Source organism: Nelusetta ayraudi, unplaced genomic scaffold (assembly GCF_046127955.1).
Source record: "Nelusetta ayraudi isolate G7.1 ecotype Tasmania unplaced genomic scaffold, CSIRO-AGI_Nayr_v1 ptg000019l, whole genome shotgun sequence".
NCBI lineage: Eukaryota > Metazoa > Chordata > Actinopteri > Tetraodontiformes > Monacanthidae > Nelusetta > Nelusetta ayraudi.
This window is the reverse complement of record NW_027466069.1, coordinates 6169962-6187500: the sequence shown is the minus strand read 5'-3', so window position 1 is coordinate 6187500 and position 17539 is coordinate 6169962. Positions and strand designations below refer to the sequence as shown.

At 50.2% G+C, this 17539-nt stretch overlaps 1 protein-coding gene across 2 annotated transcripts in view; it reads left to right on the top strand.

Annotated features, from left to right (window-relative positions):
• Window positions 1-385: 385 nt before the first annotated feature.
• plxnb1a (plexin b1a) overlaps window positions 386-17539 on the top strand; it is a 46978-nt gene continuing 29824 nt past the window's right edge. The window contains exon 1 of one of the 2 annotated variants that reach the window (XM_076026620.1): window positions 386-793. The gene's annotated coding sequence lies outside the window, so the exon portion shown is untranslated. The remainder of the gene's footprint in view (window positions 794-17539) is intronic. The other variant, XM_076026621.1, reaches the window with a different exon arrangement.

Below are 17539 nucleotides of genomic sequence, written 5' to 3'. Positions count from 1 at the left end.
ACAAACAGACAGAGGGACAGACAGTCAGTCAGTCAAGTCAGTCAGTAAGTAAGGAGGAAAATGAACAAGGACGAAAAGTCGACCGGTCCGTGTGTGTGTGTGTGTGTGTGTGTGTGTGGGGGGGGGGGGGGGGGAGGGGGGGAGGGGGAGGCGTCAGCTCTATGACACACAACCTCAGCTCCGTTGCAAAAACAATTTTATGTGCAGTGGATTAATCAGGAAATAACACCGAGGTGCTATATTCACATACACCATGCACACAAAAGTCAATTCGCGTATGTAATTAAAGACGGTTCGGAGCTCTTATTTTGAAAGCCGTGCCGATGCACTTCCTGTCCCACCCTGTCTCTCTCCGTGTGTCTTGCCGGCGTCCACTCGCGCTCTACGGTGCGCGCTGTCCGTCTCGAGCCGGTCGCTCGCTGCTCCGAACAACAGATCGCCTCCGGCTCTGAGGGCTGAACACACGCCCCGTACACTCCTGACTCGGACTTTGTGTGAGACTCTCCGATAGAAAGTCATCTTTTTTTATATATATATATATGCCGCAACAATAAGAATTATTCTTCATTTTTATATATTAAAAAACAAAAAACAAGACACACATATTTTTGCGCTTCGTGGACGGACCGTTTAAAAGTGAGCTGAAGTGAAGCTGCTCTCCATCAGACTCTCCGCCCGCTGTTGCTCGCCTGGATGAGACGCCGCTTCTCCTCACACCCGGCGACATGGACGGCTGATTGAACGCGCACAGACACACGCGCTCCCCCGCGCGCACACCTTACACACCCAACAGGTAAGTTAAAAAAATAAAAATAAATAAAAAAAAAAAAAAATATATATATATATATATATATATATTGGAAAGAAAAAATAAAATAAATAAAAACAAGGGAGACGACTATTAACTGCTCCACACTCACTTATTGATCAACTATTGTCAATAAAAATGTCAACATTTACACCGTTAGCTAACGGGGTAAAGCACACGGTTAGTGTGCTTTCGGTTGCACTTTTCAACACAACCAGAACTCAATCAGAGTGTGGGACACCCGGGGCTTATTCTAATGCCTTATTATAGTTATCCAACAGTTTCCCCCGGAGTCTATTTAGACATGGAGAGCGCTGGCCTTTTGTCAGCTGATGTAGGAATGTGTGTGCGAGTCAAATGTCAAATGCCTTGTTCACCTGCTAGCATTCTGCTACACACACACACACACACACACACACACACACACACACACACACACACACACACAAGCAGACACAGCTGCCTATTTATCGCCTGGCTGAGAAAACACGGGGCTAATCATCCAGTCTGGTTGGAGTATGTGTGTGTGTTCGGGAGTGGGAGTGTGTGTGTGTGTGTGTGTGTGTGTGTGTGTGTGTGTGTGTGTGTGTGTGTGTGTGTGTGTGTGTGGCAGTGTGTGTGAGGTTGTCCTGCCCGGCCTCTGCAGGGAGCTGTCGAAGGGAGTGTGTGTTGTTTGAAGGCACTCATGTGATTTAGTTTCATGATTTCAGCTGTTGTTAGGCTCGATCTCCCCTCCTCAGTCCGCCCGACCGGCCGTTCTGCGGTGTCTTTCTGTGCGTCGGTGACTTTTCAGGGGTTGTTTTTCAATGGCTTAAGTAAGACTGTTTCTGTTTCAGTCACCCTTTGTTTTCATGACTTTGCGTCTTGGACCCCCGGCGGAGCAGCCTCGCGCGACTCATCTTTCGCTTAACTCCACTGGGCAGTGTATTTAGCCCTCTGCTGAGGCCTCTGGGAAAAATCGCACTGAAATTGACGCAATGTTGCACCTCCCCTGTGTTTGGGAGTTGTGGGACAAAAGCCGGGTTGGGTCCCTGAGAGACTTACAGTCACCCGCCAGCTTGTGGACTCTGCTTATTATCAGAGAACATTTATACATTTGAACATTTCAGGGTTTTTGCATAATACAGGCTTTATGAGCTTTTTTTTTTTTTTTTTTTCCTTTTTCTAGCAACAGCGGTTTTCACTCGTTTCCTGACAGTGCCGGAGGGATTCTTTGGTCTGTGGAAACTCGCCTCGAGCCCAAAATGCCTATTTTCTCGCATCCCGTTCAAGGGTTCCAGCATCCTGGCGTTCCTGAATAGCTGGCCATCTGCTTTCCAAGGCTCCGTTTAAGTGGCATGATATCACATTACCGGCAGTTGACTGTGGGAGGTGGGGTGGGTGGGCAAGTGGGTGAATGAAAAGCGTTGCGCGGTTATGGCGAGCACCGCCGCTAACGATTATTTACAGGCTCAGTTAATCCGCTGATCGTGTGGAGGATAAGTCAACCAGGCTGAAAAAATCTATCATATCTAGTTGGAGTGCAAAGTCATGTCATCGTGCTACTTTGTCTGCCCGATAATGTCAACAAAAAAAATTAGAAGTGAAACATCTTGATTTTCTGTCACTGGTAACAAAGGGAAGCGGCAGATCCTTATAAATGTGGACGCTGTCAATTGATATAAATAACACAGTTTTGCATTTTCTTGACTTGAGTCACTGGGTTTGAGTCACAGTGCTCTCGTTATGACATCACTGCAGATTGAAGTGTGTGGAAAAATGAGGCTGTCAACAGTCTGGTGAATTTCCAGTTTTAGTTTTTAGGACAAAACAAGCAGGATTTTGGCTGCGGCAATTGATAAAGTTGTACCGCGTCAGTGGTCACAGCTCTCATCAAATCCAACTGATTATTACATCGTTGACGTTTACCAACTACTGTCAGAGTCACTGACTCATCAACTCATTTCAAACAGAAGGATGAAGAAAATAATTCAGTGGCTTGCGCCAGCGGAACCTCCTGGTCGGCAGCAACTGATTGGCCGATTGCCGGATCTTGTGATTGGTAATCGGCACCGATACGCCTGATTGAGAGCATCCCTAATTATGAATTTTAGTTGTAGATCCCGAATTGCAGATATCTGTTTTTGTCGTCAGTGGGTCACCAACGCACACGTGCAGCTTCACAATTGAAATCAATCAATGTTGGCGGGACTGCGTGTTTCGAAAATAAAGCTGTTGGGTGATGGTTCTCATTAGGTGGCGTACAGGAAGTGGTTATGTCACCATCGGGACCTCGACCCTTTCATAGACTCTTTGAGGAGCAGGTCGAAAGGGCACTCGAGCGGCAGCTGGCCGCTGAAAAGCGAGGCCCGGCAGCTGAGTCTCCTGTCTTCCAGCGCGCCCACGGAATCATAAAAGAGAAAAAAAAACAAAAAACGGAAGCCTGCCGGGTATGTATCGGAGTGGAGTGCGTGAGCGCCGTGTTATGATTTATTGGTGTCAAGTGTCGCGCACGCTGCAGGTTAAGTGGTCCGCCTTTTAACAGCGTGAGAACTGAAAAATGAGTGGGAGCAGTAAAGCGAGGGCAGCATCAATACTTTTGAAATCTGATACCCAGTCGGTTCCTCCACGGCAGGCCGTCTCACTTGCCTGTCTTTGGTGTCACACAGTACAGTGAGATCATATATATGTGTTTTTTTCCCTCAAGACCATTCTCCAATCAGATGTTGAGCATGATGGATGCTGATCGCTTCATGTGTTTGTTGAGTTAATGAACGACTGTCTCCCCCGTCCGTCAGATCTCACAATAAATCCAGCAAAAATCATCAGCTGAAACTGACGATCGTCGATGAAAGTCTGACGTTCTTCAGTTGACTGCGCGGGCTGTGAGAGGGCCTCCTGAGTGGGGTTGATCCTGGGTGTCAAAGTGTAGGAAAGGCAAATGTGCCTTGGCAGATTTTGAAGATAGGAGTATTTTGGGCGTTCACCGTATCGCTCACTGCAACAGCTGGTGGTCCTTCATGCCACATTCTTCTGTGTGTGTGTGTGTGTGTGTGTGTGTGTGTGTGTGTGTGTGTGTGTGTGTGTGTGGGCTGTGCATATGCTGTAAAGGGGTGTGAGAGAGGGGATTCTGCACCAAACACTTGCTTGGGGCAGCTCAGTGGCCTCAAGCATCCCTGAGATGATGAAAAAGAATGAACAGCATTGTGCGGACGGTGAACTCACAGCTCCCCTTTCCCATCTGCTGCAGACCACGCTTTCATTTCGCATTCCAGCAAAATTCTGGACTCGTTTTTTCAAAAAAAAAAAAAAAAAAAGTCTGGTCCCTGGGTCCCAGATCATAAAAACTTACCATCTGCCCCTAAAAGCAATGAGGAATGTTGGCTTGATAGTCATTCTTTAAATTGTCATAACTTGGTACTAGTTTTATTGGAACTGGTACCAGGTTCCAATAGCTAGTACAGTTGAAGCCATATAACCACCAGTGGTTTTTTTTTCCTATTCTTTTCTTCTCTTACAGTATCATGCATGGAAATGGAAAATTTAGAGTTGGTATTGTCAGATGAAGACTTGGGTTGGCTGGCTGAATCAATCCTATAGAAATTGTCATTGGGCTGTGAATCAGGGTCCAATCTGATTTTGTTGCAGGAATTATTTGACTGGTTGATCGAGTAGTACATACACTCAACTGCAGTCTGCATATAGAATGAGTTGCACACACGTATTCACACAGCAGACCCTCTGAGTTCAACATAAGCGCATTGTGTGTATCCTGACAGCTACCACCAGAGATTGAAGAAGTGACTGAAAGTTTTCCCTTCCTCAACTATAAGCTGAAAGTTTCACTAAGGTCATGCATGGTCAACGGTAACAATGAAAAATGTAATGGGAACCTGTATTGACAGCAGGAAACTTTTAGTGACTGTGGCGAGGTATGTTTCAGTTCCCCCAATCTTGTTTTCATATGAAATACCTATTATTAGTGTCAGTTTTAGCGAGATCAGTATTTTCCTCTCTGATTTGCCCATTATGTGTTGCTGCAAAAGTGGACATTAGCGTTTGGGGGACAAAACATTGGCAATTACTGAGAGTGCACAGATGGGTGAGTGGAAATCTTTGGCATTTTTACCTCAGCGTTGGCCGTCCTCATCCTGCCGTCCGCTACTGTGTATCACAGAGCGATCGCTCAAATGTGCAATGGAAAAAACGTAGCATTGACTGTCCCTGGTCTGCCCAGCCCGCAGAATTTTCGGTCGGAGTTGGCGCACGTATTGAAGCGGCCGTCGGTTGTCATGGAAACGCAAGAGATGAGACCAAACATCTAATATGGCCAAGGTTAAACCGCCTGGTTGTAATCCTTTTAGAAAAATCTAATCTGCTTATATTTGGTCAGAGGATTGCGTGGCATATTAAAGCCGGTGGGTGTGGTTGTTGGTATTGTTGTGGAGCAGCCTTCAGGCCCGGGACAGTCGCACCAAGTCCCTGTCCCCGTACCCTGCTCCCTGGAGAGCACCGGCACAGCCGGCAGCCGGAGCCCCCGGACACAAAACCCCTAAACCTCCCCAGATGGCCTTTTCGATATTGCCTCTCTTCACAGTCAGAATGTCTACTGTAACAGCGAAACGCTGAGGATTAACCCAATACGTTCTTAATCTCGCTACTGCGAATCCGGGGCCAGGAACAGAGGAGTAGTTGAATAATTCCATTCAGCTATTTCCCACGAGCACGATGGCAAAACAGGAAGTAAAACATACCTGTGGACCGCTGAACTGCTACGCCCAACCGTCCTCCCCACCCCCTCAGTAATAAAAGGCAGAAGTCACACTTTTTTTTTTTTTTCGCTGCTCTGCCAGAGTTTTCCTTGTTTTGTTATCAATGCGAGTTCCCGTTTGGCTTTTGCGCCTCGGTGCGTTGAGCCACTGTTGTCTTTACCGTCTCACACTTTTTTTTTCTCATGAGCTCAGCTGCCGGAGGGCAACCCTCCTCTCTCCTGGCTGCTGCCTCTGTCAGGCCCCGACAGGGCCCCCAGGACAGTTGGCGTTGGACCCAGCTATGCCAGCCATCCGGGCCCACTCACAGGTGGAGCTCGCCGCTCCCTCCCTCCCAATAAATGCCTCTGACATTTGTCTGCTGTGGCGAAAGTGCAGCCGACACCCGTGGTTGGCGTTGTGCGAGGCAATCCTCGGTGTGACAACCCCCCTTGGACGTTTGATTTGTGTCACTGCCCGATGACGAGATAAGCCTCGAATTAAATACTGAGCACCCCAAACAAAAGGAGGAAGACGCACCAGAGGCAAGAGACTGATCGATATCATTTGCACAGTTGCCAAGATAACATTGTGGGCCGGCCGCGCGATCAAATAATCCCCGGCTTAACTGCTCCGTCACTCCAACAGACCTTCAGAACCTACTTGTCCGCGCGCTCGGCAGTGGGAGAGGGGGGAGACGGATTGATCGCGACCCCTTGGGGTCATCTGGAGTGAGGTGGATTCCCAGGGTGTCAGTTAGACGGAGTGGATGGGTGAAATCCCCCTGGGCTCCTCAAGAGAAGGGGGATTAAATGAGAAGAATCTCCTCCTGCAGGGCCACATGTGTCCGGGCCTTTTGATTAGCCCGCTAACTCTCCTCCAGCCGGCACGCCTGCCCCCTGCTTTGCCCTGGCGCTGGCGCTAATGGGCTTCTGTGCGACCTGTGACTGTTCAAAGTGTAAAAACGTAGTAGTTTCAAGCGTTTTAACCGTCATGCCGGTGCAAACGTTTCTTTATTTATTAGCTTTTTTTTTGGGGGGGGGGGGGGGGGTGTTTTTGCAGTCAAGGCACACACTTTCAAACGCAACGGGGTGAAATAGTGGGTATGTGGCCGATGTTCCTGGCAGTTCACTTACAAGCCTGACGTAATTGAGGTAGCGTCGAGAGCAAGTAAAAATCCATCAATCCAATCAAATCAGCGGAAAGGAGGACTCATGACGTTGCTCGAGGAGCAACAAGGGACACCTACAGCAATTTCTATTTAGCTTAGCAGTGAATAAAACAGAAAAAAAAAGAAAAAAAAAGGCTGTGCCTATTCCTCCTAGTGCTGCGGTTGCATCTAGTAACCACAAGGAGAATCTACACCACGCTCGGCGGTGCTCGGCCGCCCCGGATCTGGGCCCCGTGTGTGGTATTATTTTGGTGGTCACAGTGTTATGACAGCGGACGGGCGGATGGCCGTCAGCCAGCGGCATTTAGCCGTGCACGAGTAACACTAGACATCACTGTGTCTCCTGCTCCACCAACCAACTTTTGTTTCGCCGCTTCCTCCCCCTCTCCCACCTCACTCGCCGCACTTTTATTTTGGGAAAGTCCTCTATATGTTTACACTGCGCAATCAGCTCACCGATTTTTTTTTTTTTTTTTTGGCGGGGGAGGTCGGATGCCGTGATGTTAGCGAGAGTAAAATCCTCTCAAGTCCCTCTCTGATTAATCAAAGGCCAAGGGGAAGGAAATAAGGTTGAAGTTTAATCCGTCAGAACCCAGTTGTAGTAACCCCGCAGTGAGTTTGCCAGCCACCCAGGATGAAATCCACTCAGTCCGAGGAAGATGAACCTCGATTGAAAACATGCCAAGCGCACTGCGTACCGTTTCTGTTTGAGGAGAAAATCTGTTCACGGGAGGGCTTTTTTTCTTATACATTACATTCGCATGTGACAGGAGGCGAGAGCCGGGACGCACGCCCGCCTTCTTTCATAGGGGAAGAGAGGATCAGAATGTCACTTCGCTGCGTGATGTCGATCAAAGCAAAGAAATCACACTGGGGGCCAAATCTGCAGACTTTGCAAGTGGATCCACGCGGGGATGTTTCCTGTCCGTATCCCCATGAAAAAAATAAGAACCCTCATCGACTGACAGACAAAATGTTTGCTGACTGGTAATATATATATGATCATTTTTAACAGTAAAAATGACTGCATTTACGTACAACAAACTTGTCGATGCTGAAACGCCCCGAAGGCTGTGAGATATTCAATATCTTCAAGGGTGCTTTTCGTAATGCCGCTGTGTTTTTTTCCCCTTCGGGCACTTTCGCTGGCTGCGGCGGACTGAAACACCCTTGTGTGCTCAACGGTCTAATTTGGTGGAGGACCTTTGGCCGGTGCACGTTGTTTCCCAGAGAAAACCGCCTCACTTTGTGTGCGAGCGTCTGAATGCGGCAGCTGCAGCATAAAAGGAGGAGGAAATCATTTCGATGGTTCGAGCCTCGGCGGCCCGGTCGGCTGGCAAACCTCGAAGCCGCGATGCCACTCAGCGGAGGGCGGCGGTGAAGCGGGTGCTCTCGCTTAACGGAGAAAAAAATAATCATGAAAAAGAAAGTCAAAATGAAATCAGATAAAATTCAGATTGAAATCCCACTGGAAATGTGCAACAAGGTGGGGGATTCATACATTCGGAATCGTAGCTGAGTTGTCAAACTATTACTCGGAGGGCAAAAAGAAGTATTGACACATTTCAATCTTTCAATCCCTGGCTTTCTAACACTGCCCACCTATGACTACTTCTACTGTGCGTAGTCTGGCTTGAACCTCCAGCCAGTGAGTGCGTCTCCGGGTGGGCTCCCACCCCCCCGTTGTCCTGGGTTTTCCCACTAGGTTCAGCACCACACTTTTAATATTATCTGTCCATCCATTTTCAATAACCCACTTCTGAACAAGTCAAGTCAGTTCATCACAGGCTTCCGAATTAATTTATTATCATTATTATTATTATTGTTATTATTATTGCAATATGGTGCCAGTCATGTTGAAGTTTCTGGCCGATGCAACGTGAGAACTGGTTTCTGTTAAGGGAGAGGTTTTTTTCCCGACACTTGAACAGTAGTAGGATCGAGTCTGTTTGTCCAGCTGCTGAATCACCCCCTGCAAGGCGCACTCTCTCTCTCTCTCTCTCTCTCTCTCTCTCTCTCTCTCTCTCTCTCTCCGTCTCTCTTTTTCACTTATACACACACCCACACACACACACTCACCCAATTTGTGGCCTTTTGGCATTGTGTTCCCTCTAAACGGATCTCCCTCTCCCCCCTCGTCGTCTTACACGTCTTGATGGGTTGTGTCCGTCTGCACCCACCTCAACCCCCCCTCCCCCACGCCCTCCCCGTCGCACTCGCCGTCCTTTCATTCGGGCGGTGGTCCGCAGTTTGACCCCAGTTGCCCTTGACACAAGCATTTCTATGGCTCCAGCCAATCAATACAGGCTCCTGTGGCCCCAGTGTCAGATGTAGGCTCGGCTAATTGAAAGCAACAACAACCCACAGTGAGCAAGAATGAGTGTGTGTGTGTGTGTGTGTGTGTGAGTTGGATTGATGAATGAGGGAAGACGGAGGATCTGCCACATTCACATGCTGATCCCCCAGTCATCGAGCCTTTGTCCAGGGACCTTTGGGGTGCTTTTTTTTTTTTTTTTTTTTGGTTGCCAGATTAGCGAGAGAAATTGCAGTGCTGTCACGTCAACTGGATGACAGCATGATGAAAGTGCTCTTAAAATCATGCATGCATTCATGCGCGTATGCATGCATGCAACAAAAAAAAGCAAAAAAGCAACAATGTCTGCATTAACGCCTCCGTCGTTGTGGGTTTTTGTTATTTCGGAAGAGTCGTCCCCAGTTGCAGGTGTTGCAGACAGCCGCAGTTGTGCAATTGCTTTGGAAACGGCGTCGCCCGACGTGACGCGCGCGTTACTCACAGACAGACACACACACACGCCCTCGGCGCGTCGGCGGCACGTGTTGCTTGAGTTGTTGTTGTTGTGTTGCTCTCGTCGAGCCAGCTGCCTGTTGTAAGCCGGCCTCTTGACAAAAGGAGGATGCAAATGGGCTTTGGAGACACTCTCAGCCGTGCAGCAGCCTTTCTCTATGTGTGTGTGCGTGTGTGTGTGTGACCAAAGCAGGTGACGACAGCATGGTGCAACCGTTCAGGGCGGAGGGGGCGGATTAAAAAAAAAAAGGGGGGGAAAAAAAGGCGCGGAGACAGACTGCGATGTCCGTTAATGCGTCAAGATCGCTTCATCGATCCAGAGCCCGAGTGAGAGAAACGATCAGCGCGTCCCGGCCCGGCTGTTGGGCAAACAGGAAGTAGGAACGGGGACCGCTCTCGGAGACGGGAGTGTAACTAATCCCCAGCACCGTCCCCAGACCCGCTCTCATTAATAATGTATTTCCGAGCAGCAGTCGCTGACAGGGAGGGGGCTCAAGCCTGCGCCGGGTGGATTCAGCAACAATGCCGGGCGAAACCCTCAGAGCCAATCTGCTTATTCTCAAGTGCCAGCAAAGCGAGATGAAAAAAGGCGATTCATATTGAGCCACTTTCGCAATCTGAAACCATACGGAAAGGGAACAAAAAAAAAAAAGAAATCCCCAAAAAACAAAACAGCTTGCTTTATAAACACAAGTTAATTGTTGTTTGTCTGCCCACAATGTGTTCTCCATCGCAGGGTTTGTATTCTTTTCTCAGTTAAAAGAAAGATTACGTGGCTTTTATCAAATTGCCTTCATGATTCCAGTTGCCCACAAAGACCTCCTGACATCTGTGTAGATTGTAGGACAAAACTGGAAGGCAATTAAGGATGAAGTTAGTTTTTGAACTGGATTTGGCTGAGACTAAATGGAGAAAGTAGTCGTCTGTCATGAAATGTCGCAGTTAAAAGTCAAAACACTTTAAGATGTTGTCGGGGTAACAGTTGGATGATGCAATAATATATATGATGCTATGAGTACAAAAAGTAATTGTGAAAATGTGTATTGCAGTGTATTTCATTGATCATTGAACCGGCTCATTGTGTTTACAAGTACAGTTTTACCGAGTTAGCCCATGCTAAGAGCCATCACCGTTGCGACGTGTGCACATAGGGGGAGGGGAATTAGCAACTGATGCCACACGCTCAGCTTGTTGCTGTTGGACCGTTGTCTACTGGCTGACCTATGATATCTTAGACCAAGCAGTCAACCAACAGGTGACGTAGCAGCAAGTAGACAGAGACTAACTGATCGCGGCTAACTTATAGCGCCTGAACGATAGCGGCTAACTTTCAGTTGCTAACTTATAGCTACTAACTTCTAGTGGCTAGCTCAATACGTGAGCTACGTCATCAGTCCTAAGATGTCTCACTCCAGAACTGGCCATGTTCTTTTCGTCACCTCTTTTCTGGCCAGGTTGGGAAAATTTGGGCTTTGTTCCTCAGCTAAACATTTATGCGGTTTAGCTAATGCCTGGATTCTTTTGCAGCCCTCTGATTGGAGCCTTGGCGTGGTGGCTGATAGAAACTCCAGACATCTGCTGGATGAGGGAAGTAGTGCAAAGACGGTCGACCCGGGCAAATCCGGGGAGGCAAACAGGAACTGCTGAGGAAAACAAAGGGTTACATTTTATTTTTTTGCGAAAACAAACGGAGCAACGTCTCTAAAGTCGAACGTGACCCTCCCACAAACACTGACACCCGTGACCCACTAGCTTCAACTCGGCACGGCTCGCTCTCAAAATGATTGGTGAGTGAGCACAGGTGTGGCCCGCTCCTGATGACTAAACTGGTCCAGGTGTGGAACGACTGCTAACCCAAATATAAAACCCTGACATCATCCGTCCTGTCAGCCGCTAACGGGTCTTCTTGTTAAATATGTTGAGCAATTTTAGGCGAGCAAAGTCTGCGCACCTCCCTCCTTAAACAGAGAGACAGACAGAACAAACATCTCTTTTCTGCCGCCGGGGTCACGTTAAACGCAGTACTATGATACAACCTGGTTAACAGTTGGTACATGTGGATCGCAATTGGACATTTTGTCAGGTTGTCCAAAGCAGCAACGGTACTTGCCTTGCACTGCTGTAAGATTACGCGTCTGTGTGTGTGTGTGTGTGTGTGTGTTCCTGAGAAGGTTTTTCCTTCCCCCCCCCCCCCGGTTTGTCTCGTCCCAGTCGAGGCCACGTTTGTCTCAAGGCTCGCTCGTCCTGAAAACATGCGGTCGGACGGTGGGGCAGCGGGGGCGGGGCAGCGGGGGCGGGGCTCGGCAGCGCTGCCCGCCGGCGCCCCCGTCTTTGATCAGGATGTTTGCTTCCACTGCGGCCTCCCCTGTTTGGACGCACTAAACCGGGTCTGGCTTTTGTTTGGGTGTAGTTTTGCTTTTGGTTTCTGCCCTTCGTCTTTCTGCCCCGATCTATTCTTTGTCTCCTCGGAATTCTGCTTCTGCACCCCTCCCTCCTTTTTTCTTTCTTTTTCCCTTACCCCCTCCTCTCATCGAAACACACACACTCACACACACACACACACACACACTCACTCACTCTTGCTGGTTTGTAGTTCTCAGCCCCAGTCTATTCCCCCCCCGCCCCACCCCTTGGTTAAACCCTCCAGTTTGATCAATCATTGATGATCCCAGGTGTCCTGAGAGCTCCGGGGAAATACTGATTGGCAGCATCCCAACCTCCACCCTGCCGCCACACACACACACACACACACACACCTTCTGCACCCCCCTCTCCACTCCTCCACAGCCCCTCCCTCCTCCTTCTCCCAGATCAGAGCCGAGCCCCGGCAGCTCCTCTCTCTCTCTCCAATCTCGCCGTCTCCTTGTGCCATTTCTTATCTCGCCCTCTCGGCTCGCTCCCCAGCGGACGAGCCAGCCAGCGAGCGAGCGAGCGAACGCCGGCTTCGATTTAAAAACGCAGCGGGGTTCCCTAAGCCATTAGCTACATTAGTGTTGGGGATTTTTTAGAGTCCGGACGTGGCGGCGCCGGCGCCGGCGGCGGCGGCCGCCTCTTCGCCAAAACCTCACCTCCTTCCGTCCATCGCCATGTTTTATTTGTCTTTGTCCGCGGCCGCACAGGTGCTGGCTGCCCACGACGGCGGCGGCGCAGCTCCGGCCGACTGAAAGCAGCGACTTTGTGTGATTAATGAGGTCCAGAATCTACTGGCCGGGTTTCCTGAAGGCTCCTATCGCTCCCTTAACCTTTGGCTGCGTCCCCTCCTTTTGTCCCCCAGATCACAATCACACACCTCCGGGCTTCCACGCAGCCAGACTCCACTCATCAATCATCTTTGATTTTCTGCCACAGATTGACACGCTGGGCCTGATATCCGCCGCCGCTGTTGGCTTGAGCGTCTGCGCAGTGGTCCGCGTGCGTGCGTGCGTGCGTGCGTGCGTGCGTGCGTGCGTGCGTGCGTGCGTGCGTTGGCCTCTCGCGCGATCGCCCCTGAGAACGGTGATGGAGAGAGAGCACAGTCTATTAAGCATTTGACAATTGAAGACCTCCCACTCTAAGAGACCTGCTCAGGAAGCCGGGGAGGGGAGGGGCGGGGCTGGGGTGGGGGCGTGTCTCCCTGGAGGGGAGGGGGACCCCTTTTTCTTTCTAATGAAGCCGTCCCTCACACGGCTTGTTGACAGAGGGCCAGGATATCACGCCCCACCTGCCCGCACCCTGGACCAGTTCAGGAGCTAAATGGGGCTGCGGACACTTGGAATATTAAAGAGGTGAAGGGAGACAATGAAAGAAAAACAGGGGGGGGAATTAATTAAGAAGGACAATTAAAAAAATGTGACAGCGTTGATTTATTGTCTCTGTGGCAGGAGGTGATTCGCCGGTGACTCACTGCCTTGTTTCAGACGCATGCATGTCACGGTCGCAATCTGGATGATGAGCTCACTTGACGGCAGTACAGAAGAAACCATCATTGTCATGAGAATAATTTGAATGTTCTGAGTACTTCATTAGCATTTGATTATGGTTTGATTTCAACCACAGGTTCCACTCAAGATGCTTTTCAGGTGTTTTTTTTTTTTTTTTAATTTACTTGAGCTACAAAGCCTGATTAATCCTCCCAATAAATAAAGTCCTTCTGCAGATGTCCAGAGTACAGCATTATTAGCCCAGTGTTTACAACCTCTTGCTAAAACCCTGATCTCGCTTCAGTGGGACCTTCCACAAAAAGCAGTGAGAACATGAGAAGTTTCCCTATATCTCACTTTCTTTCCTCATCCCTTTGTGGCCAAGGTTGTTTTTCCTTCATTTTTTTCCTCCTCCCCTCGCTTGGTAACACATTTTTTCCCGCGCGTCATCCTGCGTCTTCCTTCCAATTGACAGAATCTGCTGTCGTCGTTGTCCAAACAAGGTCCTGACACCACTTGTGAGCGCGTCGCCTCTAAGCGCCCCCATGGATCGACGCATCCCAGTCGCACTATGGATTTGTTTTTAGCTCAGAGTCCGTACATCCGTCCCTCTCAACTCCTTTGTTGGGCGTGGAGGCGCAGGGGCGGCAGCTAAAAAGCTGTTCAACCAGCCGTTATCCACCTTGAGTGAGGACCACACTGGGTCCAGGAAGTGCCCACCAGCGGTTTCTCTAAAAGCGGAACAAAAACAGGGGGAAAAAAAAAAACTAGTCAGACTGTAAAGTGCAATGTGTGTGTGTGTGTGTGTGTGTGTGTGTGTGTGTGTGTGTGGAATGAAATGTGAATTAGGAACGGCCGTCACTGGAACCTTTTTAGGGATTCGGTGGGATTATGTCCGCATGGGTACCCTGGCTGCAGATGAAACGCCACCGGGCGTGAAAGGAGCCCCCGACACACACACACACACACACACACACACACACGCGTGTGCACACTGAGGTGACTGTCCGTGCAAGTCGGGGCCAAGTGTTGCCGTTGTGTTGTGCTGGTTCCACAGTCAGGTGGGACTCACCTCACGCAGGACAATTGCATGAAAGTTTTGGCTCAGCCTGGTGCAAAGCTGACCAGCACCTCCGAGGTTGCTGACACCCACACCACTGTTGAATTCTTTATTTATTTATTGTGTGTGTGTGCGTGTGTGTGTGTGTGTGTGTCACCAGGGAGACAGAGGAGTTAGTGTGGTGTGGTCCACAACGGCTCTTTCATCAGGCTGCCGGTAGGGTAGCAAGTTTAGGTCACTGCTGCTGAGAATGCAGGCCACTCACTCTGCTTTGCACTCCTCAAGAATCACACAGAGGAGTGGTTGGGTTGACTTGGTCGCCGTCAACGTGCTTCATATTAATCAAAGTTATCGAGTGGTTCTCACACAAGCCGATACACATTCATACAGTCGGCGGTTTTGAGCCGAAGTGGATTCAGCTTCTCCTCCTACGGGTTCCTCGTTCCTAGCCGCCCCCGGGTGGTGACCTCATGCCGGACCGTTTTATCACCAGCAGGGCGGCGGGCCGGCGGGGACAGCGGCCGGCCGAGGAATCCCTGACCAAACATTTAGAATATGCGCAGCATTCCCGATAGGCGCCTGAGATACCAGGCACGGTGGCCCGCGGAGAGAGAGGTCGAGGCAGGCGGGGGTCGGTGGGGGGGAGGGGGATTTGTCGAGCCGGGTGAGTCAGTCAGGAGGGGGAGGGGCCGGGCCGGGCCGGGCCGGGCCGGGCCAGGCCAGGCAAGGCAGGGCCAGCGCTCCACTTAGCGTGTCGCGAGTCAAAGGCTCTTGCCAGAGGTCACGGGCTGCAAACTCATTCATGAATAAAACAAATCGACCTCTCACATGGTTGTTCCGAGGCCCAACAACACCAACAAAGTTCCTCCTCAGGGTGGGGGTGAGGGTCGGGGGGTGGTGGTGGGGAGGCGGTGGGGCGGTGGGGGGGCTTTCAAGGGGCTCGCTGAGACGGCAGAACTGCGTCTGAAACGTAAACCTAATAAAAGCCGAGGTCGAGAGCAGCCCAGCTTTTCTCTGCTCGGTCCAGGCGTATTAACAATAATGCTGCAGGTCTCAGTGGCTGGACGTGACATGGTGCTTTTTCCCTTTTGCCGCTGTCAACCCTAATTTCATAAGAGGGCAGAAAATTAGGCTTGATGTTTCCCAGAAGCCTCCCGGATCATAAATTGACATTGAAATAGGCTTCTTCGTCTTTTTCTTTTTCTGCCCTTCTTCTTCTTCTTCTTCTTCTTTTTTGTCGGAGAAAATGCTCCCGCTCACAAACAAAGACGGGGGAAGAGAGGAGCGTCTGTGGCCCCGTAAAGGGGGGACGGAGGAGAGCACAAGACCACAGACAGTGTGACAGGCTGATTAAAATGCCCACAGACTGGACCTCCACTCGCTATTCACTCCACCCAGGCACGTCGTCAGGACAACGCCCGGCGACAAAGGGACTTTCTCAGCCTATTGAGCGCCGTGAAAGACAAAGTTGTGAGTGTGTGTGTGTGTGTGTGTGAGAGAGAGAGAGAGAGAGAGCATGTGTGTGTGTCCGTGCGTTTGTCTGCGTGGCTCGCACACAGCGGACATGTGGCTGCGGGAGCCGTAGGTGGTAATGTATGCAGACTGTCCGCAAACAAATGGACACGCATGCACGTCCCAACCAACCGCCGCCTCCTCTTCAGCATTCTGCCACACAATGACCGGGCCGGCCCGGTGACGTTCAGCTACTCTTGGAAGCAGCCTTTATTTTGTCTGCAGTTTTCATTTATTTTGCGTAGAGGTCTGACCTTGACTCGGTACTCTGAGGTGGAACATCTTCCCAGTCTGTCTCATGCCCCCATTTCATCAAAAACAAAAAGGGGGAAAAAAAAAAAAAAAAAGTTTGGGAAGCTCAGCGAGCGTTCTCAGAGGCCGACTGGCCGAAGTCATCTGTGGGCCAGTTGGAGTTCTTGTTTGGTACGAGGGGAGACGAGATACGTGTTGCAATGTGTTGGCTGGTGTTCCGCAAACATTCTTCAAGTTAGGAGTTTAGTAGATATTGTGATAGTTGTCGTTGAGTTTAAAAAAAACCATCCTGAATCCCCACTTCTTCTTCTGTGATTTTTGCTAGTAGAGGCAGATTCGGGTGTAGCTACGTCACGGCGCTCCGCTAAAACCAGTCCAGTGTTTTCAGAGCGTTACCCGAGTGAAGCGCTGTTTAATTCAATAGAAATGCATAGCAGGGACATAGAAATTGAATGGAAGAATAGCGGCCCTGCGGAATAATCTGCTTCGTCACGTCCTCCTCCTCCTCCTCCTCCTCCTCCTCCTCCACCTCTTCCTCGCCACCGAGAGCTGCTGAGTGGACGACCCTCCCGCGGGAGGCCCCCGGCGACGAGGTCTGTAATTGCGGGAGGATTTCTTGGCTTTGCGCCGCACCGCTTGTGGCCGCTTGCGGTCGCGCGCTGTCAGTGAGAGCCGGCCGACTGCGTGGATGTGACCGCGCGCACTCACACACAAACGGGGCATAATGGAGCCATGGAAAGCAACGCACACGCCCGCGGATGCGCAGCCGAGTGCTTCTCACCGCCGGTGACGCTGTTTCCCATCAGAACTATATGTAAACATCCGTTTCTTTTTTTAATTCATAAGAGGAGCGAGGATTCCTCCCAGAGATGTAGTCAAATAAAGCAGCAAAAAAAAAAAGGGGCCCCTCATTTCGTTCCCCCTCTGCAGTCCAGTCAGCTCGGTCGGCCCCGCTCTGATCCTCGCAGCCTGTTTCATACGTGGCGCCATCAGTTCCAGCCCGTCATTTTCCAGTGACAGGACACAGCTCCCCTTTCCCCCTCCGCCGGGGTCGAGGTCACCAGGTCAAAGACGGCGTCATCTCCCTAACGCGTAGGAAAGAAAGCCGAGGCAGAAGCGGCGATTGAGCCGGCGAGAAGAGGAGAGGTGGTAGAATAGACAAAGATGGAAGCAAAACAAATATCCTATTATTTGTTTTATTATTATTTGTCCTATTATTTTAGATATTTTTTTAGGGCTGTGCGTGCGTGTGTTTGTATGTTTGTTTCGCTTCTCTCGCACTCTGACGCTAGATACTGACAAAT